The sequence below is a fragment of the Bufo bufo genome, chromosome 8 (assembly GCF_905171765.1).
Source record: "Bufo bufo chromosome 8, aBufBuf1.1, whole genome shotgun sequence".
NCBI lineage: Eukaryota > Metazoa > Chordata > Amphibia > Anura > Bufonidae > Bufo > Bufo bufo.
In genome coordinates, this window is record NC_053396.1 from 32,043,288 (window position 1) to 32,066,859 (window position 23,572).

The 23,572-nt window shown below is 45.5% G+C and overlaps 1 protein-coding gene and 1 long non-coding RNA gene across 3 annotated transcripts in view; one reads left to right on the forward strand and one right to left on the reverse strand.

Moving 5' to 3' along the window:
- Nucleotides 1-23,572, forward strand: part of GOLGA1 (golgin A1) — a 799,579-nt gene that overhangs the window by 526,514 nt on the left and 249,493 nt on the right. The window lies entirely within an intron of this gene.
- LOC120977897 lies at nt 583-22,952 on the reverse strand. The gene is made up of 3 exons (XR_005773999.1): nt 22,882-22,952; nt 22,110-22,193; nt 583-609 (listed from the first exon to the last, which is right to left on the reverse strand). It is a non-coding gene; the product is annotated as an uncharacterized LOC120977897 (long non-coding RNA).

The following is a 23,572-nucleotide window of genomic DNA, read 5'->3' on the forward strand; positions in this document are numbered from 1 at the left end:
ATTAAGTTATATTCTCCTCTTCTGCTAAATGGTTCTTCCTCTACATGGGGTGCCGCACCCTCCTTAAACCTGCCAAGAAGCACAAAGCCTGGATATGTCATTGGTTTAAGATCATACATGTTGTGCACCATACACCATGATGCACATGTACATCACTCATTCTGGTTACATACATAGAATCGGTTTTCTCAAGATCCCACTCTCGCCTCCACTGTCTGGTGGGCTTTCTGTGCCGTGCCAGTCTCTCCTGATAAATCTGGTCTCGTTCTTGCTTCCACCGTACATACTCTGCACGCTCTTTGCCGGTCATGGACATGGTCATGTCCATCCGATTTTTCCCTCCAGGTCTCTGTCCCTTTATGTTATAGGCCAATAATAAGTATGTGGGGCAGCGGAGGCTCAGCGGTAATTAACGCACATTTCAGACACAAGGACACTTACGTGACTCTCCTTTTCCCGGTCCATACCAGTTTTAACCTTCTCAAAATCAGGGCCACCCCAATTTCTGTTGTGCCTGCGGCTTCCCTCCTTTCTATTGACTTCTAATATGGGACCTGTCCTTCTGGGATCATCAAGGAATTGGATTGGATTTTTCTCCCTTACTCCATCCTGCAAGAAAGATCAACCTTCAGCTGTACTAAAGGATATGGATGAAAAATTTCACCTGTGAGAACCCTGTAATTTATGCAACGGTGATGGGTTGTTGGTTATAAATCATTAAGGTACTTTAGTGCAGAGCAGCATTTACAAGTATGCAGGCTTCAGAGCAGAAATCACCCAGCATCCTTTGTTAACTCAGAGTCACCATAAATATTAAGAAATCTTTGTTATCGAAACAACCATAGCTAGTACAATTTAATATACTCCATCGCCCATATTACTATTCAACTATGTTGCGTAAGGATTTATGAAAACCCTAATTATAATTATAATTGCTGAAAATGTAAAACTGACTCAGCAGACTTCTTACATATGATTTGGGCATGCCCGGTGATCCCCGTTTTCTGGGGCAAGGTATTCGAGGCACTTGAACTAAAACTACGGCTTAGACCAATATTTAATTAGAGGCTGCAATACTCTGAGTTGTTCAGCCTCTATTAATTCCCGTACATGTGAGGATCTTCTATGGTCGAAAGTATTACTACTAGCTAGATTTATCATAGTTAGAGTTTGGGGCTCAGAGCGATACCCTAGTCTCTCGGAGTGGTCCTCCCTGGTCGGTAGAGTCAAGAACTATGAGAGGTTCGCCTCTCAGAGCCCACAGCAAATAGAGAAATGGGAAAAAATATGGTCCCTGTGGATCTAATAGGTCGGTGGACCGGTGTTGTGTCCAGAACCCCTCGAGACAATAAAGGGGGGTGGGGGGTATACACATATGTATTGTGATATGAAATATAATAAGAACTATGGTAATATTACTATTGTGTATTGATTTTATTGTATTTGTGCACTCAAAATGGGGTCAATGTAATACTACCCTGGAGGGTATTACTCTTTTTGTTTTAATGCTTGCTACCCTTTTGTATAAAAAAAAAACTAATAAAGATAAAGATTTAAAAACAAAAAACAAAATCTCAGAGTCACCACAGACTTTGCTCTGGTGACTTGTATTCTAGGAATGTCGTCCTTACACTAGTCACAGTATAGAAGGACTACTATGGTAGCTCAGCTAAGCTGTTAGGGGTGTATCAGACTCACCAGCTTGTTGATTGATTTCCAGTGAAACTAGCAGATTTTAGACTGCTACAGAAACCAGTCACCTTTAACCTCTTAATGACCAGCATCATTTTTTTTTCATTTTTGCCTCTCTGCATTTTAGCAGCCATAACTTTTTTTTTTCACTGACTGTCTGAGATCTTGTTTTATGCGGGAGAAATGTTATTTAAGATAACATTGAACTCCCTCAGTTATCTGATCATGAATGTTCTTTGTTAAATACTCCAATAACCCTCAGTGAGTTAGCTGAAAACGGTTGATAGTATAAAAGGGAACTCTGCCACCAGGCAGAGACGGTTTACCCTTTGAATTATATAAACTATCACGGACAAATTATTCTACCTCTTCTTTTGCAAATTTTTAATAAAGTCCTGGGAAGACAGTTTACCTCCCTCCCTCCTTAACGGAGGCGTCTATATCCCTAATTCTGAAAAAGGAGAAAGATAAAATGGAAATTGGGTCCTATCGCCCAATTTCATTACTCAACACCGATTATAAGATATTAGTGAAACTCCTCGCCATAGGTTAAGGAGGGTTATCCATACTCTGATTCATCCCTAAACATAGTATTCAGTCTAATATTTGGAGAGCTCTTCTAATATTATATTGGTGGGGGGGGGGGGGGGGGGGGGGGGGGGGGGGGGGGGGGGGGGGGGGGGGGGGGGGGGGGGGGGGGGGGGGGGGGGGGGGGGGGGGGGGGGGGGGGGGGGGGGGGGGGGGGGGGGGGGGGGGGGGGGGGGGGGGGGGGGGGGGGGGGGGGGGGGGGGGGGGGGGGGGGGGGGGGGGGGGGGGGGGGGGGGGGGGGGGGGGAGATGACCGCTTCATCCGGTCTCTAGATGCCGAAAGGCCTTTGACAGGGTGGAGTGGCCTTTTCTGTGGAGAACGATGGAGAAAATGAATCTAGGTGAATACTTTATTAAATGGGTTCGTCTTCTCTATTGTAACCCAATGTCTAGTGTTAAAATAAACGGGTAACTCTGAACGGTTCTCCCTACAACGGGGGACTAGGCAGGGCTGCCCCCTCTCACCTTTACTTTTTGCTCAATCTTTAGAACCCCTTGCATGTAAAATTAGACAGGCCAATAATATGGGCTTTGGCGGGAAGGGGTTGGACGACAAACATTAGTCTCTATGCGGATGATATCCTCGTCTTTTTAAACCAAGGGTAGAAGGCGTTACCTTTAGTGATGAATATCTTGGATGAATATGGTTTGGTAGCAGGATACAGAGTAAACTGGGATAAATCAGAATTACTCCCCTGGTCTGTTCCCCGCCTGGTGGTTCATCCAGTGTGAGAAATTTGGGAATTAGAATTAGTGCAGATTTTGCCAGATATAACTCTTAAATATTGTTCCTATGATTAATAAGGTGAAAGATAAAATTCGCACTTGGCAGAAATTACCTTTGTCGCAATATTACACCATATCTACGAAGTTTATAGGTTTTCAATATTCAAAAGAAAATAACGGCAGAGCCACGCGTGGGCGACTCTAACGGCAGAGCCACGCGTGGGCGACTCTAACGGCAGAGCCACGCGTGGGCGACTCTAACGGCAGAGCCACGCGTGGGCGACTCTAACGGCAGAGCCACGCGTGGGCGACTCTAACGGCAGAGCCACGCGTGGGCGACTCTAACGGCAGAGCCACGCGTGGGCGACTCTAACGGCAGAGCCACGCGTGGGCGACTCTAACGGCAGAGCCACGCGTGGGCGACTCTAACGGCAGAGCCACGCGTGGGCGACTCTAACGGCAGAGCCACGCGTGGCGACTCTAACGGCAGAGCCACGCGTGGGCGACTCTAACGGCAGAGCCACGCGTGGGCGACTCTAACGGCAGAGCCACGCGTGGGCGACTCTAACGGCAGAGCCACGCGTGGGCGACTCTAACGGCAGAGCCACGCGTGGGCGACTCTAACGGCAGAGCCACGCGTGGGCGACTCTAACGGCAGAGCCACGCGTGGGCGACTCTAACGGCAGAGCCACGCGTGGGCGACTCTAACGGCAGAGCACGCGTGGGCGACTCTAACGGCAGAGCCACGCGTGGGCGACTCTAACGGCAGAGCCACGCGTGGGCGACTCTAACGGCAGAGCCACGCGTGGGCGACTCTAACGGCAGAGCCACGCGTGGGCGACTCTAACGGCAGAGCCACGCGTGGGCGACTCTAACGGCAGAGCCACGCGTGGGCGACTCTAACGGCAGAGCCACGCGTGGGCGACTCTAACGGCAGAGCCACGCGTGGGCGACTCTAACGCAGAGCCACGCGTGGGCGACTCTAACGGCAGAGCCACGCGTGGGCGACTCTAAACGGCAGAGCCACGCGTGGGCGACTCTAACGGCAGAGCCACGCGTGGGCGACTCTAACGGCAGAGCCACGCGTGGGCGACTCTAACGGCAGAGCCACGCGTGGGCGACTCTAACGGCAGAGCCACGCGTGCGACGACTAACGGCAGAGCCACGCGTGGGCGACTCTAACGGCAGAGCCACGCGTGGGCGACTCTAACGGCAGAGCCACGCGTGGGCGACTCTAACGGCAGAGCCACGCGTGGGCGACTCTAACGGCAGAGCCACGCGTGGGCGACTCTAACGGCAGAGCCACGCGTGGGCGACTCTAACGGCAGAGCCACGCGTGGGCGACTCTAACGGCAGAGCCACGCGTGGGCGACTCTAACGGCAGAGCCACGCGTGGGCGACTCTAACGGCAGAGCCACGCGTGGGCGACTCTAACGGCAGAGCCACGCGTGGCGACTCTAACGGCAGAGCCACGCGTGGGCGACTCTAACGGCAGAGCCACGCGTGGGCGACTCTAACGGCAGAGCCACGCGTGGGCGACTCTAACGGCAGAGCCACGCGTGGGCGACTCTAACGGCAGAGCCACGCGTGGGCGACTCTAACGGCAGAGCCACGCGTGGGCGACTCTAACGGCAGAGCCACGCGTGGGCGACTCTAACGGCAGAGCCACGCGTGGGCGACTCTAACGGCAGAGCCACGCGTGGGCGACTCTAACGGCAGAGCCACGCGTGGGCGACTCTAACGGCAGAGCCACGCGTGGGCGACTCTAACGGCAGAGCCACGCGTGGGCGACTCTAACGGCAGAGCCACGCGTGGCGACTCTAACGGCAGAGCCACGCGTGGGCGACTCTAACGCAGAAGCCACGCGTGGGCGACTCTAACGGCAGAGCCACGCGTGGGCGACTCTAACGGCAGAGGCCACGCGTGAGGCGACTCTAACGGCAGAGCACGCGTGGGCGACTCACGGCAGAGCCACTGCGTGGGCGACACACGGCAGAGCCACGCGTGAGCGACTCTAACGGCAGAGCCACGCGTGAGCGACTCTAACGGCAGAGCCACGCGTGAGCGACTCTAACGGCTGAGCCCACGCGTGAGCGACTCTAACGGCCAGAGCCACGCGTGAGCGGACTCTAACGGCAGATTTATTTTTTTTATAAACCACCTTATGCAGCACCAGTATGACTTGGGGACTTGCATAACCATGACCCTCTCCGACAATCAACCTAGGATGCTAACCAGCCTACAACCATATTGTACCCCTAACGAACAACATGAAGAACGGTCATCGTGCCCCCCGAAGCCATTAGGCCCCCGAAGCAAAGAGACTGACCTGGATGACCTTACAGTGACGATAATTAAAATGTGGCCAGACAGACAGTGATCGAACCCACTTGCATGAACGAACATTAAACAACCGCGAACTGTGAAGTTGGAAACAGATGGGAGAAAAACCAAGAGCAGTTCGTAAGAAAAGACCCTTGTCGTGACAAACGAATGAACAACTGTGAAAACATAGTAGGAACTTCTCCTTTGGCCCACTGACCGCTAGGGAGCTATTTGGTTAACTGGGCGGGGAGACCAGTCTGAGTGAATGCGAACCAGGACTAAAGAACACCACCAAATTTTTATTTATTTATTTTTCTCCCCAAGTACACAGAAAAAGGTAGGCCTAAGGATGTAACAAACTACCGAGGAAAGAAACGTAAGCAGCTATGTTTATCGGAAGAGCATTATCAGAGCGGTGTTGCTGATAACCCTAGTAAGAATACTGAGTAACCATTATGTAGTAATGAAAAGAAATGCAGCTTTAAGTGGAAGCAGAGTATAAACACATGATGTAAGAACAAGTGGGTGAATGTAGCTCTGGATGTGAGTGGTGCCTAAAAACATGGTATGGGCCACAGCTCTGAGTATGAGCATGAGGAGCCTGGTATAAAGCAGCCGTATGAATTCAATCTGAAAGTGAGCAGAGTATTAATGTAAGCAACAGCGGACGTATGAACGCAGCTCTAGTAGTGAATGATGTATAGGACAAAATGTAAATGCAGGACACACGACGTAGCTTTGAAGGTAACAATCCTAACCCGATCATTTGACCCTTAGCGCCCAACCCTTCGCCCGTGTAACAAGTCCGATCCTACGTGAATTTCCAGCACTCGCCTGGCACCTTCTGCCATTGCCAGGCGCAAACAACCTCCACATGATGCTGCAGGAGTTGTTGTTTCCCCCCCCCCCTTCTTTTCCCTTATTTAAAATCGCCCATTGATCCACTTTTACCATCACTTAAAACCAGCACGCGTAGCTTGAGCAACTGCAGACACGCACCCCGCATGTAAACCAGGTATCAGAAAACATACAACCATGCCCACTCTAAGCACATGCTACCCCAATAACTGTATGCAATGGCCCCACCAGGCCTCTGAATAGCCAGACAAACAATACAAACAACCATGGTTCGACCATTAGCGCCCAAACTCTGCTTCATCCCAGAGCGCTACATGTCGCGGACCGCAGCGTGGGGTCCCGTGAAACAACTCCGATCCTACCATGAATACCAGCGCCCTCCTGAGACATTCTGCGTCACCCAGCCGGTAAGGAGCCTCCACACCATGCTGCCGTATCCTAGAGCTGACCCAGAGGTAGTGAAATCAGCTGAATCTGCATCAGCCTGGGCCCACAGGTGCGTGTAATCAGCCTCCCCTCCCACAAATGCAGCAATATATTGCTTAATGTGTGTGTGTGTATGTATGTATGTTACTGGAATTGTAACTTGTCACTAACTTTCCAAGCTTTTGTATGTCACCATAAAACAACACAGATGACAGGACAGCATCAAACTGACGAACTGGTTCCTATTTCAATAGATTCTTAGTTAGAATGCTAAATAACAACACAATGAACATTACAAAATTATGAATGTAATTCACACTTGCCTGATGATTCACAACCAGATGATGAATGTATGCGTCAATCACCTGCATTGAAACCAAAAAATAAAAATTTAAATATCTAAATATATTTTTTTTTTTATATTTTACCTTTCAATTATCACCAATGTAGATCATTACCTCATCAACCAGCCAGTTATTGCCGTGCAGTGTACGAAACGATGACACATACAGCTTGTATGGTCCCACAACTGCTTCCACATGGCCGTCATCCTCTTCTTCCCACAGCATTTGAACTTAAAATAAAAAAAAAAAAAAAAAAAAAAAATATAATATATATATATATATATATATATATATATATATATATATAACTCCAGGTATGTAATGTACATTTGGTACCCAAAGCCAATACAGGATGAGTTTGCCTTATCAGAAGTATTTAAAAAAATTAAAAAAATTATGCACATAAAAGCGAATACTTCATCTTCGGTTTTTTCCTGCGATTTTTTCTATGTTTTCCTTTGTAGTTTCCCCTTATTCTTCTGCATTGAGGATTCCTTCTCGTTTACAAAGGAAGCTAAGTATTCCCCTCTGGAAGAATTATGTTTGAAAGCTATGGTAAAAAAAAATAAAAAAATATATATATTTATGAAAATCATTTTTCTTATATTTGCAGACAGCTAAACTCAAAGTTGATCAGATAATTGATAACATTATAAAATTGAAAGATTATTTTAGTTATGTGCCACTTAGGTTGAATAAAGCAACTATTTAGATCTGTACATAAAACCAAAAAAAAAAATATATATTCTATAGGCTAATATTAAACTGTAGTAGGTAAAACAAACAAATCACCGGCAGTTCTACAGGAACCTCTGCGGGAAAACTGCTTCTCTCCCATACATCAAAAGAAATGGTGAATATTTGGTGGTGGTTCGGACTTCGATCTTATGGAAAATAATGTGGCGTCCAAATACACGTCCCAGTTGTTTTGCTTCTCATTCACCAATTTCATTAGAGCTCTACGTTGAATAAAATAAACAAGATAAACTTATTGAAAAGGCTATTATAAGTAATTAGAATTGACAGTTCGCAGCAGACAATAGAAACATGTGCACTACAAAATCCACCGGAGGAGATGCTGATTTGTGCAGTGCTGCGTTTTCAATCGCATTTCCTGTTGCCGCCCAATGCTTTCAATATTAATAGAGTGGATCATCTCAGTCAAGGAGACGGTGCATGTACAGGTCAACCTGCAAAGAGCCAACTTTAATGGGGAAATGTGAGTTAAAATAACTAGTTAATGTTAAGCAAAAGGGCAGTGGAACGTAAAGTGTTTCTTTAACTCTATAGTGTCTGGAGGTTTGTATTGCAAACCCTGTGGATCAAAGTACTAAAAGCAGAAACAACAACAAAAATTGAAATAAACTTGCCTTTTGATGTTATGATTAGTCTTTTCATCCAGCCGTTGGTCTGTGGATTATATGCCGCCGTCACACTTCTGTCTATTCCAAGAAGGGTAACATGTGGTCGTTGAGCTGAAATCCCCCAAAAATTTTAAATATATAATTGCAATAAACTAACATATTACAAAATATATATTAGAAACAATAGTAAATGGAAAATACACATACTTGATTTACAAACTCTCTACCCTGGTCTGATAGAATCCGCTTTGGACAGCCATGTCGATAGACCATGGAGCAAATATGGGCGTCCCACCCTAAGCTGCACATCTTTGTTCGCAGTGGAAAAGCCTCCACCCACTTGGAGAAATAATCGGTGGCCGTCAATATGTATTGAAAACCATCCACTGTCTTGGGAAATGGACCGGTTAAGTCAATCCCTACAAGCTCCCAGACAGCAGATACCTATTTAGAAGATACCAATTAATAAAAAAAAATTATTAAACAATGATGAATACTAATAGATAATTAGTGTGTACCCATTTCGCTATATCTTTGGACATTCCATGCCAGAAGAATCTCGATGATATGGCCGATTGCGTTCTGTGGATTCCAGAATGTCCTCCAAATGCCAATTGGCGATGCATGAAATTGGACGAAGATCCTCCATGCTTCTTACTCATTTTTAATAAATCTTTTATTTCCATAGTAGAGCTCCCCATCTTTAATATAAATGGAAAATTAAGGGATACATTCATTACAAACCTATCTGTACAAACTAACAAGATTAGCTGTATTTACAAACCGGATTCCAAAAAAGTTGGGACACTAACAAATTGTGAATAAAAACTGAATGCGATGATGTGGAGATGGCAAATGTCAATATTTTATTTGTAATAGACGTAGATGACAGATCAAACGTTTAATCGAGTAAATGTATCATTTTAAAGGAAAAATACGTTGATTCAAAATTTCACGGTGTCAACAAATCCCCAAAAAAGTTGGGACAAGTAGCAATAAGAGGCTGGGAAAGTAAATTTGAGCATAACGACGAGCTGGAAGACCAATAAACACTAATTAGGTCAATTGGCAACATGATTGGGTATAAAAGCTTCTCAGAGCTGGCAGTGTCTCTCAGAAGCCAAGATGGGTAGAGGATCACCAATTTCCCACAATGTTGCGCAGAAAGATAGTGGAGCAATATCAGAAAGGTGTTACCCGAGCGAAAAATTGCAAAGACTTTGCATCTATCATTATCCGAAGATTCAGAGATCTGGAACAATCTCTGTGCGTAAGGGTCAAGGCCGTAAAACCATACTGGATGTCCGTGATCTCCGGGCCTTAAACGACACCTGCACCACAACCAGGAATGCTACTGTAAAGGAAATCACAGAATGGGCTCAGGAATACTTCCAGAAACCATTGTCAGTGAACACAATCCACCGTTTGCCATCCACCGTTGCCAGCTGAAACTCTACAGTGCAAAGAAGAAGCCATTTCTAAGCAAGATCACAAGCTCAGGCGTTTTCACTGGGCCAGGGATCATTTAAAATGGAGTGTGGCAAAATAGAAGACTGTTCTGTGGTCAGGCGAGTCACGATTCGAAGTTCTTTTTGGAAATCTGGGATGCCATGTCATCCGGACCAAAAGAGGACAAGGACAACCCAAGTTGTTATCAACGCTCAGTTTCAGAAGCCTGCATCTCTGATGATATGGGGTTGCATGTTGCGTAGTGGCATGGGCAGCTTGCATGTCTTGGAAAGGCACCATCAATGCAGAAAAATATATTCAGGTTCTAGAACTACATATGCTCCCATCCAGAGACATCTCTTTCAGGGAAGACCCTGCATTTTTCAACAAGATAATGCCAGACCACATTCTGCATCATCACAACATCATGGCTGCGTAGGAGAAGGATCCGGGTACTGAAATGGCCAGTCTGCAGTCCAGATCTTTCACCCTATAGAGAACATTTGGCGCATCATAAAGAGGAAGGTGCAACAAAGAAGGCCAAGACGATTGAACAGTTAGAGGCCTGTATTAGACAATAATGGGAGAGCTTTCCTATTTCTAAACTTGAGAAACTGGTCTCCTCGGTCCCCAGACGTCTGTTGAGTGTTGTAAGAAGGGGATATGCCACACAGTGGTGAAAATGGCCTTGTCCAACTTTTTGGGGATTTGTTGACACCATGAAATTCTGATTCAACATATTTTTCCCTTAAAATGGTACATTTTCTCAAGTTTAAACTTTTGTTCCGTGATTTATGTTCTATTCTGAATAAAATATTAGAAGTTGGCACCTCCACATCATTGCATAGTGTCCCAACTTTTTTGGAATCCGGTTTTGTATGATATTTCACCATTTAAAGTGATTTTAGCTGTGGTCTGTCTGAAGGTCTGCCTCTGTGTCTTGCTATACCCGGATGGGTATTCTCCGAAACAGAGGAATCTGAAGATTTCGTGTATTTTCGCTCCATAAAATATAAAAAATAGAACACATTTTTTATTTTTAACAACTGTTTAAAAGGAATAAAAACTACCCTAACATGAATAACAATAACCACTACCTAAAACTATCCATTTCACACTGATAAATTTTAAATCACACACACGTGCAGTGTAAAGAAAGTATGGTTAGACCAATATTTCATAACATCGTTAGTATATTAAGGTACATTTTATGCTTAAACGTTCAAAATTAAGAATTTTTTAAAAAGTATAATTTTTTTTATACTTGTTACATAATGTTTTATACTTGTTACATGACCTGGAAGGGGGGGGGGGGTGTGAGGATATATTATTACATTGTGGTCCGGGGGCATGGCCTGTGCTGGGGGGGCCCAGCAACTCCCTCCTGCTGCTGTCTAATAATCGTGGACTGCGTGCCATTTTTAATCCGTGGCAACGCTCAGATGGCCTGGGATTCAGGAGATTTGGACAATGGGAGATGTAGGGAAGGGCAAGTTACAGCTTGCTGTGCCCACCAGAACCACAGTAACGGGCACGATGGTCAAGATAGGCAATATAGGGACAAAATTATTAAGTCTTATTAAATTCACACACCGATATTGTTACTACTCACACAGGGGATTCTGATAAGACAAAGACACTGCTCTGGCAAGTGACTGAATCAAATGCGAAGCCTGTTAGTGTACAATAAGGACACAAGGACTAAAAATAAGTAAAATAGTTGTCTCAGCTCGATGGAGTCATAAAAAAATATATAATTATTATAATAATCAGAATAAATTTTTTTTTTTTTTTAAACCTGAATTGTTTATTAGTATAATACCATATTTGGTGTACTAAAATATGATAGGCAATGTCTACATGGTACATTAAACAATGTTATCAAATGCTCATCAATCTAACTATCAGACAGGGTAATCTATGAAAAACTGTACCTGACCATTGAAAACCCATTGAGATACTGCGTACAGTTCCTAAATATAATGCACAGAAATCCACCGCCCATGTACGGCACAGGACAGCACCGCCCATACAGCGTGGACATGACTCCAATATATGGTGTAGACATGACTCCATTATACATCGCAGACTTGAGGGGAGACAGCTCTGGTATTTTCAGAAACAATGGGGTGTATAGTGCTGCCCAGGGGGGGGGGAGGGGGAGAAATGAGGGTAGAGATTGGAAAAGTTGGTACAAAAATAAATTATCCTTACTTTGTGTCCTCCTGGTAAGCCTTCTTACTTACTGATGAGACGATCTCTAGCAAAAGATGACTGCTAGTCACAGAAATAGTCAATGAGACTAGCTAGATCCAGCAACTGGCGGTTAATTTAAGATTGCACACTGGCAATAAGATTTAAACTTCCCAGGGCCAATAAGATTTAAACTACCCTAGGCGCGCATGCCGCCGTGGCCCGTTATTTTAACCTTCAGTGCAGCAAGCGAGCCTGTTACTCGCGCTTGCGCCATACTGACCTCTAAAAATTTGCTCAACCCTTTATTAACTGACTCGGCGCTACTTCGCCCGCGTCAAACCGCCCTTTTTCGCGCATGCGCAGTGGGCCGGAATGTCCGCGGCCTTCGGGTCGCTAAAAAGAGCCGAAGGTAGCAGAACATTCTGGCTCACTGCGCATGCGCGAAGCCGGAATTTTCTGCTACCTTCCGGTCGAGTCTTCTTCGCGCAATGCGCAGTGGGCCGGAATTTTCTGCTACCCCTCGGCGCTATGGGTGTAAGTGTATATATATATATATATATATATATAATATTTCAGTCAGTATCAGTTTAAAATTTTGCAGAAACGCACCATCTGCGTACGTTCATTTTGCAACCACTGAGCACCGATCAGTAGTGTCCATTACTGATTGTGTCTGCTCAGTTTGCGCTGTAAGTTTTTTTTTTTTACAGAAAAGACTTTTGCAGAGAAGCCTTTTTTTTTGCAGAAAATACTTTTTTGTGATAAAGAATTTTTTTTTACAAATTTTCTTCTAAATTTTATTTCAAATTTATTACAAACCCCTTCATGTGTGAAAACAAATCATGCACACCCCACACTAAATATAGGTTTACACGTTTCACACATCACACCCCAATAAAATAAAAATGGCCCCTCCATCCCAACATGTATACTTAGTTGAAGAGGCATACACCATGCTTGCCTCCGATACGGAGTCTGCCAGTGAGGGAGAAGAGGATGCCACTTTCCTCTATTCCTCTACCCCCTCATCATCATCATCCACTGATGAGGGACCCTCTAGAAGGCGCCCCAGCGTAGCAGAGGAGGCAGCCCCCCAGAGTGAACCTTATGGACCCCACTTCCCTGCGATTATCAGCCCAAATTCCAGAGTTTGTGTGAAACTCTGGAATCCAAATTGACTGCACGGGCTTCACAGAAATTGATTTTTTCTAAATCTTTCTCAGAAGATTTTATAAATTTCATGGTGACTCAAACTAATTTTTATACCCAGCAATTTATTTCCCAGAACCCTACTTCGCCATATGCTAGACCCCTAGTTTGGACCCCAGTAAGTGCAGTAGAGATGATGACATTTTGGGGACTCGTGCTGCATATGGGTATTGCAAAAAAAAACAACCATAAGGCCTCATGCACACGACCGTGCCGTTTTTTGCGGTCCGCAAACCGCAGATCCCCAAAAAACGGAAGCCGTCCGTGTGCCTTCCGCAATATGCGGAACGGAACGGGCGGACGACAATATAAATGCCTATTCTTTTACGCAAAGCGCGGACAAGAATAGGACATGTTAGATTTTTTTAGTGGGGCGCGGAACGGAGCAACGAATGTGGACAGCACACGGAGTGCTGTCCGCATCTTTTGCGGCCCCCTTGAAGTGAATGGGTCTGCATCCGAGCCGCGGAAACGGCGGCTCGGATGCGGACCCAAACAATGGCCGTGTGCATCAGGCCTTAGGCAATATTGGAGTTCTGACATTTTCTACCAGACTCCAATTTACAATCAGACCATGACCCGGAATCGATTTGATTCAATTTAGAAATTCCTACACTACAATGACAATTCAACAAACACCAATTCGAGAGCACACATATTCAAAGTATCAAATTCTATCATATACCACATTATAAAAACAATAAAACCCATAAGGGACAGATTATGCAGGAGAGAATATGAAAACAATGTGTGTCCCCCGATTATACTGAACTGGTAAGGACACAAAGGCAATAACATCAAATTATAACCATCATGGTTAAGCAACAAACACTGCCCGAATCCTACACCCACCCAGCATCCATAAATAACACTCGAACACCGAGGGCACAATGCCTAGCTGTGTAGTCGAGACAAGTGCCTGCACCCCCAGCCGGGAATGCTAACAAGTCCCCAACACACTATTACTCTTGAGCAGCCTAATAGCATACACAAGAATGGACACAACTGCGGGGATACAACCAGCAATCAGGAGACACACCACCCCGACGTACGCTTCGCCGTCGCTTCCTCTTGAGGGTGTAATCCGTCCCTTATGGGTTTTATTGTTTTTATAATGTAGTTATGGTATATGATAGAATTTGATACTTTGAATGTGTGTGCTCTCGAATTGGTGTTTGTTGCATTATCACACATTATTGGCTGCAATTTGTTTAATGTTGGAGTTGCTTACAATGACAATTCACAGTGCCCTCCCCAAAACGACCCAACATTTGACCGTCTGTTCAAAGTTAGGCCTGTCATTGACCACTTCAGCACCAAGTTTGCTGAGGTGTACAACCCCGATAAAAATGTATGTACAAGAGTCCCTATTGCTGTTCAAAGGGGGGATTAGATTCCGCCAGTACCTGCCTAGCAAACGGGCAAGGTATGGCATAAAAATATACAAACTTTGTTAGAGTAGCTCCGGGTACACCCACAAATTCTGTGTTTATGAAGGGAGAGATTCCATGATAGAACCCCCAGAATACCCCCCATCCTAGGAGTTAGTGGGAAGATTGTGTGGGAGTTACTGCACCCACTGCTGGATAAGGGTTACCACCTCTCTGTGGATAACTATTATACCGGCATACCCCTATTCTGGTCCCTAACTGCCAGAGTGATCAGAAACTCAGAGAGGCCTCCCTAGATCCCTGGTAGGGCAACCACTGAGATGGGTGAAAGTAGGGCTCTTCTCCATGATAACATACTGGTGGTTAAGTACAAGGACAAGATGGACGTCCTTGTAGTGACCAAACATTCACACTAATTGCCAGCTCCACTGCCCCTGTACGTGGGGGGCAGTGGAGCTGGCGTAGGATGAGGGCATTCTGGGGGTTCTATCTGGAATCTCACCCTTCATAAACACAGAATTTGTGGGTGTACCCGGAGCTACTCTAACAAAAGTTTGTTATTTTTTATGCCATACCTTGCCCGTTTGCTAGGCAGGTACTGGCGGAATCTAATCCTCCCTCTAAACAGCAATAGGGACTCTTGTACACATCCAGTGTAACATGGGATGGGTGAATCTTGCAGATCAACTTATGAAGCCCTACAGTGCCACACGAAAACAAAAGTGTGGTACAAAAAGCTGGCCGTACATATTGTTACAGATGGCAATGTGCAATGCGTATGTGCAATTTATTCTGCAGGCCACAGAGGAACTCTTTCCTTCAGTTCCAAGAGGTGGAAATCAAGGCCCTAATTTTCAAACCCAGGCTGGAGAGGGTCCCAGTACTTCAAGAATGTATGGTGCCCGTGTTGTACCAGGGCAACATTTTCCAGGTCAAGTCCCCCTGACTCCAAAAAGATGCAGGGTGTGATCCAAAAGGGGGATAAGGAAAGACAATTTTCCACTGTGAACCTGCCCTGAAAAACCTGGCCTTGTGCGCAGGAGTGTTTCAGAATCGTAACCACACATCACTGGAGTATTAATTTAATTTCATCCTTTATGTCCCTGTTATATTTCTACTTTATATCTCTGATTTAGTCCACCTCGCTTGCATATCCACTTCCAACAACCACTACATATTTTTTTCTGTGGAACAACCGTGCCCTTTCCACTTAAAATCTTCGTATGGGGGTGCTCTTTCCGAATAGTGTCCCTCTTTGGGGTTTTTCATTTCTGAGGACCTCAGGAAATGTATTAAATGAGACATGGCAGCTGAAATCCATGTCTGTTTTTTAAGGCCGGCACAAAAAAACAGTTTTTGCACTTTGCATCTAGAGATTTGCTGTGCGTCAATACAGCAGGCTACATGCACATATGGCGTGTTTGCAAAAAGGGGAGAAAGTGGGGAACATATACTGTGGTGCATTTTCTCCTTTAACCCCTTGTGAAAGTGAAAAATTGGGTCTGCTAGTAATTTCATTTTTACAAATGTGTGCTTTGAAATCCTTCTCTAGTATTTCTGCTGTCTGTGAGACACCTGTTTGCTGAAAGTTCCCTATTCCACCACTAAAATGTTCGTACAGGGGTGCTCTTTTCGAAATGGGGTCCCTCCTTGGGATTTCATTTCTGAGGACTTCAGGAATTTATTTAATGAGTCATGGCACCTAAAATACATGTCTGCCAATTCAGGTCAGCAAAATCACATATTTAGCTGTATGACTTAGAGCCCTCCCATACATATTTTTTTTAGCATATATGGGGTGTCGGCGTATTCGAAGGGAAATGGGGAACAAAATGTGGGGTGCATTTTGTACTGTTACCCCCATGTAAAGTGAAAAAATGTGGGTGTAAAGCAACTTTTTCTGGATAAGAATTGTAATTTTTCATTTTTCACAGACAAGCGTTTCCTATTTCTTTGAGACGCATGATTGGTCAAGGTGCTCACTGCACACCTTAAATATTCCTTGAGGGGTTGTAGTTTTTTATAATGGCGGTCACATTTTGGGGGTTTCCACTCTAGGGGTACCTCAGGGTGTATTGAATTGCAAGATGGCACCTTGTCAATTCTGGTGAAATCTGCCTTCCAGGAATCCATTTGGGGTTCCTTTCCTTCTGAACCCTGTGGTACACCCATTTAGCAGTATACAAGCACCAATGGGGTATTGCCGTATTCAGGAGAAAATTGGAAATAAATTAGTGGGTTTATTTTCTCAGTTCCCCCTTGTGAAAGTGAAAAATTTGGGCCTAAAGTTAATTTTTCTGGAAAACATTTTTCATTTTTCATTTTCACAGCCAAATTCCATGAACACTGTTTAGGACAAAGTTCTCACTACACATCTTGAAAGTAAGAATTAGTCTTACCGGTAATGATGTTTCCAGGAGTCCGACATGACAGCACTACATGGAGGTTGTCTCCCCCGGCCCACTATTTGGGACAGGAAACAGAGGTTAAACGCTCCCCCCCCCACACCATCACCCAGTGTTTTATAGATTATCACACAATAATGGGTAACATAGTACAAAAAAGTAAAAGGAAGATTACTCTAATTCATTAGGGAGGGAACTACCAGTGCTGTCATGTCGGACTCTGGAAACATCATACCGGTTAAGACTAATTCTTACTTTCCAGGACATCCTACTGACAGCACTACATGGAGTAGGAATACCAAATTAATCCAATAACTAGGGAGGGACCGCAGCCTGAAGAACTTTAATTCCAAAAGACTGGTCAATATTCCCTGACACATTTAGCCTGTAATGCTTACAAAAGGTTTGGGAGCTTGCCCAGGTGGCTGCTCTACATATCTGGTCGATAGAAGCATTCGCATGTTCGGCCATGAAGCCGAGACTGCTCTCGTTGAATGAGCCCTAATCTCCTGGGGACAGGGAAGCTACTGGCTCTGATAGGCCTCTTTAATGACTATCTTAATCCATTCTAGCTAAGTAAGTTGCTTTAGAAGCTTTCTTGCCTTCATTGCGGCCTGAAATTGAACAAACAGATTTGAGTCCACTCTAAGGTACTGGTAACGTTCTAAGTAGAAAAGGAGAGAACGTCTGACGTCTAGAAGATGGAACTCCTTCTCCCTTTCGGTCTTTGGGTCTGTGAAGAAAGTGGTAGTACTATCTCCTGGTTACGATGAAAGGAAGAAGCTACCTTCGGTATAAAGGACGGGTCTAGTCTTAATATGACTACTGTCTTCACAGATTGTAAGGTACTGTTCACGGATGGTGAGGGCCCTGGATCTCCCCTAGTCTTCGGGCTGATGTGATAGCCACTAGGAACATCATTTTTAAGGTCAGGTTTCTTAGGCTACTCTTATGTAGGGGTTCCAAAAGGTGATTTTGTTAAGGCATTAAGAACTAGCTGACTGATCCCAAGGAGGGACCTGGGACCTTAGTGTTGGCCTAATCCGTGTGGTTGCTTTAAGAACCTGCTTACCCATCGGTTTTTTGACAGGGAGTAGTTTAGAAACCAACTTAAGCTGCAGTTTGGACCTTAAGGGTACTGGGCCTGAGACCCATGTTAAACCCTTCCTGGAGGAAATCAAGAATATCTCCCACACTCGGGAGTAGAGGATTCTTCCCTATCAGCGCAATCCAGGAGCAGAATTTTTTCCAGATTTTATTATAAATCGCCGAGGTCACCTGTTATGGCCTCTCTGAATAGTGGCATATACTTCTTTGAGAACACATGTAATCTTAACAAGTCCCTTTAGAAGCCACGCTGTTAGTTTCAGCCTGTTTATTTCCGGATTCCATATTGGACCCTGATGCAACAGGTCTGGCCTGAGAGGGAGGGGAACCGGTTCTTCTTGACTCAGAGAGGACAGGACCAGGAACCAGGCTTGTTTTGGCCAAAAGGGAGCTATGAAGATCACTTTGGCAGATTCCCTGCTGATCTTCTTTAGGGCTACTGAAATCAGAGGGAAAGGAGGAAACGCATACGCCAGCTTCATGTTCCAGGATTGAGATAGAGCGTCTACGGCCGTGGGGTGATCGGCAGGATTCCGGGAGAAGAAGGAGGTTGTTTGAGTATTCTCCCTTGAAGCAAAGAGGTCGATGTCCGGATATCCCCATGAGGCTGTCAACTCTAGAAACACCTGTCTGTTCAAAGTCCACTCGTTTGGATCTATAAAGTGTCTGCTGAGGTTTTGTTGTTTTTGAGGTGGAAGAAAGACCTCTGTAGGTTCGAATCTAGTAGTGTTCCAGGAAGATCTTCTTGGTCTCTGGTACTAGGTCGATTTTTCCCAATTTATGATCCAGCCGAGATCTTGTAAGAGGGATATTGTTGTCTGTGTTTGACGCTAGAACCGGTGCAGAGTCTGCGGTTAGGAGGAGATCGTCTAGATAAGGTACAATCTTTATTCCCTTCAGTCTGAGGAAGGCCACTATCTCTATTATCAATTTTGTGAACACCCGGGGGGCTGTTGATATCCCAAAGGGCAGGCACTGAAACGGATAGTGGTTTACTCTGTCTGCCTACCTTACTGCAAATCTTAGGAATTTTTGGTGGTCCGGATGTATTGGTACATGGTAATATGCATCTTTTAAGTCTAAGGTGCACATTACCGCTCCCTGAGAAATGAGGGGTGTTGTTGATCTTATTGATTCCATCTTGAAACGACGGTACTTTATGAAGACGTTTAGAGGTTTTAGGTTGATTATAGTTCTGAAAGAACCATCCGGCTTCTTGACCAGCAATAACCTTGAATAGAAGCCCCTGCCTTCCTGACCCGCAGGGACGCGAGTCACTGCACCTAGATTTTTTAGTTTTGCGACGTCTTTTAAAAGATTTTCCTGTTGTGTACCTCCTTCGTACCCTGTTAGCACAAATTTGTGTTGCGGAATAGATATGAATTCTATCTTGTACCCTTCTTGAATAATTTGGAGCACCCAAGGATTCTGAGTTACCTGGCTCCATGCTGGGAGAAAGGATCTTAATCTCCCCCCGACTGGTCTGGCGTCATTGTTTGTCCTGGGAAGTGTTGGGATTAAGCAGAAATCCTCTGCCCCTACCCCCTTTAGGATAGGACCATCTCCCTGATTTCCCCCTTATCCTTATACGCTAGGTTTTTTGGCTGGAATTTTTTTACGAAAAAAACTGCGTCTTCTTAGTTTTAGTCTTAGGAAAACCTATCTTTTTGTCTGAGGCCTTCTCCAGAATTTTGTCCAGACTAGGGACCGAACACGTATGATCCTGAGAAGGGGATTGCACATAGCTTATTCTTTGAGGTGAGATCACCAGACCAGTTCTTCAGCCACAAAAGCCCTTCTTGCGGTGTTCAGAAGGGCCCCGCCTTTAGCTGCGAACCTGACTGACTCTGCTGAGGCCTCCGCTGTAAAGGCTGTCGCCATCTTTAGGAGCGGGATAGTCTCCAAAATGTCTTCCCTGGGAGTTCCCATTGACAAATGATTCTCCAGCTGAGATAACCACAATAAAAGGGACCTAGCCACTGAAGTAGCTGCCACGTTAGTAGACATTAAGGCCGCAGAAGCTTCCCAAGATTTCCTCAGGAGACCATCGGCTTTGCGGTCCATGGGGTCTTTCAGCTGGGAGGAGTCTTCGAATGGGATCGCTGTTTTTTTAGCTACCCTTGCGACCGGGGCGTCGATTTTGGGGATTTATTCCCAAATTTTAGTGTCCTCTTTGTCGAAGGATAAACGGCTTTTAAATTCTCTTTTTTCTACATCCTCCCATTCATCCAGGATCATTTGTTTTAGGCTAGAATTTAAGGGGAACACCTTCCTCTGTTTTGTAATCAGGCCAGCAAACATCTCCTCCTGAATGGATCTCTTAGGTGGTTCGTTTGAGATATCCATAGTCTGTCTAACTGCAGTTAGGAGGGAATCCATATCCTCAGTTGAGAAGCAGTACTTGCGTCTCTCCTCATGGGATGAGGAAGGTAAAGACTCCTCTTCTTCCTCCTCCCCTGAATATTCCACCTCTATGACCTCTGTGTCTGACTCCAAGATTTCCCTAGGTCTTTTAATCCCGGTGGTCTGTTCAGCCACCTTAGGCGTTATGAAGGAGGAAACTGACGCTTTGACCTCTTCCTTAATGATGGCTCTAATGTCCGTTAAAAGGGACGACTGTTCCTCTTTCATCATTTTGTTAATACAATCGGTACAAAGCTTCTTTGTATATGACTCCTGAAGCCTTTTATTGCAAATAGCGCATCTCCTGGGCTTCTTTTTGATGTCCACCTTTAGGGTAGGATCTTTCTCTCCCTAGGAGACATGATGATAGAAAAACAGGCCATAAATCCCTGAGCCTATCACTATCCCATACGCCAGCTTCACCACATGTAGTGCTGGGTACTCACATGTCCCTGGGCAGGAGGGTCTGGGGACTGCTCTCTCACACCGGACGAGTCCATGACTGAGGGACTGACACCTAGCCCACCAGACTTTTAAATGCCACTGGCACTTACCCCTCCTGACGTGGATGCTCCTCCCACAGATTCTGGATGGACGCGAGGCCGTTCGCTAGGCCTCCAGCGTCCCTCGCCGCTTGGGGATCGTCCGCAGGGCGCCGCCATACTGGATCCGGCGTCGGAGGTCACGCGCATGCGCACTCCTCTGCCGGCGCTTAGTCGTCACTTCCGGGTTCGGCGCCGAACCCGGAAGTGAGAAGAGAAGCGCTCCGGTTCCTGCGCGATCCCTCCTGGAGGAGCGTCCTGCAGCCCAGAGCCCCGGCGGGGTTGCGGCTACCGTATCCCAGCCCCTGGTATACCCGCCTCCAGCCGCGAGTCGCGTGACCCACAGGTACTGGAGAGGGCTGGGAGGCTAAGGGACCCCAGCATAGGGGTTTTAGCCCGGCGAAATAAAAAAAAAAAAGTTTATGCAGGTCTACAAGAGACCACTCTCTGCCCTGTCCATTATTGGGACAGGAAAAAACACTGGTGATGGTGGGTGGGGGGGGGGGGGGGGGAAAGCTTTTAACCTCTGTTTCCTGTCCCAATAGTGGGCGGGGGAGACAACCTCCATGTAGTGCTGTCATGGAGGACGTCCTGGAAATATTCCTTAAGGAGTGTAGTTTTCAGAATGGGGTCACTTTTTGGGGGGTTTCACTCTAGGGGTACCTCAGGGTGTCTTTATATGCGACCTAGCTCCCAAAAGCCAATCCTGCAAAATCTGTCCTTCAAATGGCCTATGGTGCTACTTCCCTTTTGAACCCTGCCATGGATCCATACATCATTTTTTGAGCACATATGGGGTGTTGGTGTATTCGGGGGTTAATGGTCAATAAAATGTTGGGTGCATTTTGTCCTATTTCCCCTTGTGAAAAATGTGGGTGTAAAGCGACTTTTTCTGGAAAATTTTTAAATTTTGATTTTCCCAGCCAATCGTTTATTAATTCTGTGAAACGCCTGATGGGTTTAAGTGCTCACTACACACTTTGAAATATTCATTAAGGCGTGTAGTTTCCGGAATCAGATCAGTGCATAACATATCCTTATGGTTCTAAGGGTTTTTACCATTTTGGCCCCAAATTGATCCTCACCCTTTGGCTCCTTTCATATTCTGCAATCTTCTCCATCTCTTCATTCATCTTCTCAATATTCTGTTTCCTCTTCTCTTCCCATTCCTGAAACAGAAAAACCACAAGTAAAGCCACAGTTTGTGGAATTTGAATATTGTCACAAATCCACGGTGATTCCATAGAAAAACCACAAGGGTATGTGCAGATTTTGCTGTGGACTGTGACCAGTTGCCCTGCAGATTTTGGCACTAAGCATTGCAGGCTGAAAATCCGTGGCATGCTTGTTTTTCCCACATTGTGTGGTTGGCATTTTCAAAGCCACATCCAATGCATCGTACTGTATCTTACTTGGATTTGCGGTGCAGCGGCTGAATATGGATACACATTTTTCAGCATATATATTTTATTCAGATTTGCATCAACCCCACTTAGCCAGACAGGAAAATGTATGTGCACAATAATAGATTTCTCCTAGTTTATATAGCGCCAACATATTCTGCAGCCCGATACAGAGGATACCACCATTTACATCAGTCTTATGTTCCCATGTCCCAGTGTGGCTCATATTCTACATTTCACCATCTCAAAAGCACACAATAGGGCCAATTTCATTGAACCCTTTTTTTTTTGTTGGGGAATGTATTGAGAAATACTGCACATGATCTGATTCTAAACCAGCTCTGTACGACAACAGGGCTAACCATCGGGGCTCTGGCTGCCCTTCCTGGATGAATAAATGTTTTATTAAGTCATTTCAAATAGAAGAACATTACAAGAAACATAATCCTAATACCTTAACTTTTCTGTCAGGTCCTGAGATGCCATCCACCAGTCCTCCATGGCCACCGCCTTGGCCTCCCACGCCACCTTCTAGTATACTGCCTCTTTGGACTTGTGGTCGGATCGGCTATCAGCAAGGTGAACCTAACCTATCTAACCCTATCTACAACAAGCAGTAGAGTTATGCCATAACTGCTGTGGTAGGGCAGCCTAAAGGGGGCCACCCTAATGTGAAGTGACTAAGAAGGTGTGGGTGGGTGAAATCAGCTGAATCGTCGTCACCCTGGGCCCACAGGTGCCTATAAATAGCCTAGTAATCAGCCAGCCTGGGCCCACAGGTACATATGAATAGCCTTGTGATCAGCCTCCCCTCCCACAAATGCAGCAATATCTTGCTTATACTTGTGGTCGGATCGGCTATCAGCAAGGTGAACCTAACCCATCTACAACAAGCAGTAGAGTTATGCCATAACTGCTGTGGTAGGGCAGCCTAAAGGGGCCAAAAAGAGCAGACCTTACTTTAGAGTAAATATATGCATACCGTTACGATATTGAACAGAAAGACCTTTCACGATGAAGGTGTGGAATATACCGTATATATCACAGTGACTTCCATCTACCTTACCTCTTTGTCATGTGCACCGGCACATCGTTCTTGGAGATGGTTAATGCTGATGCGATTGAAAGAGTGGCGGTAACCAGAA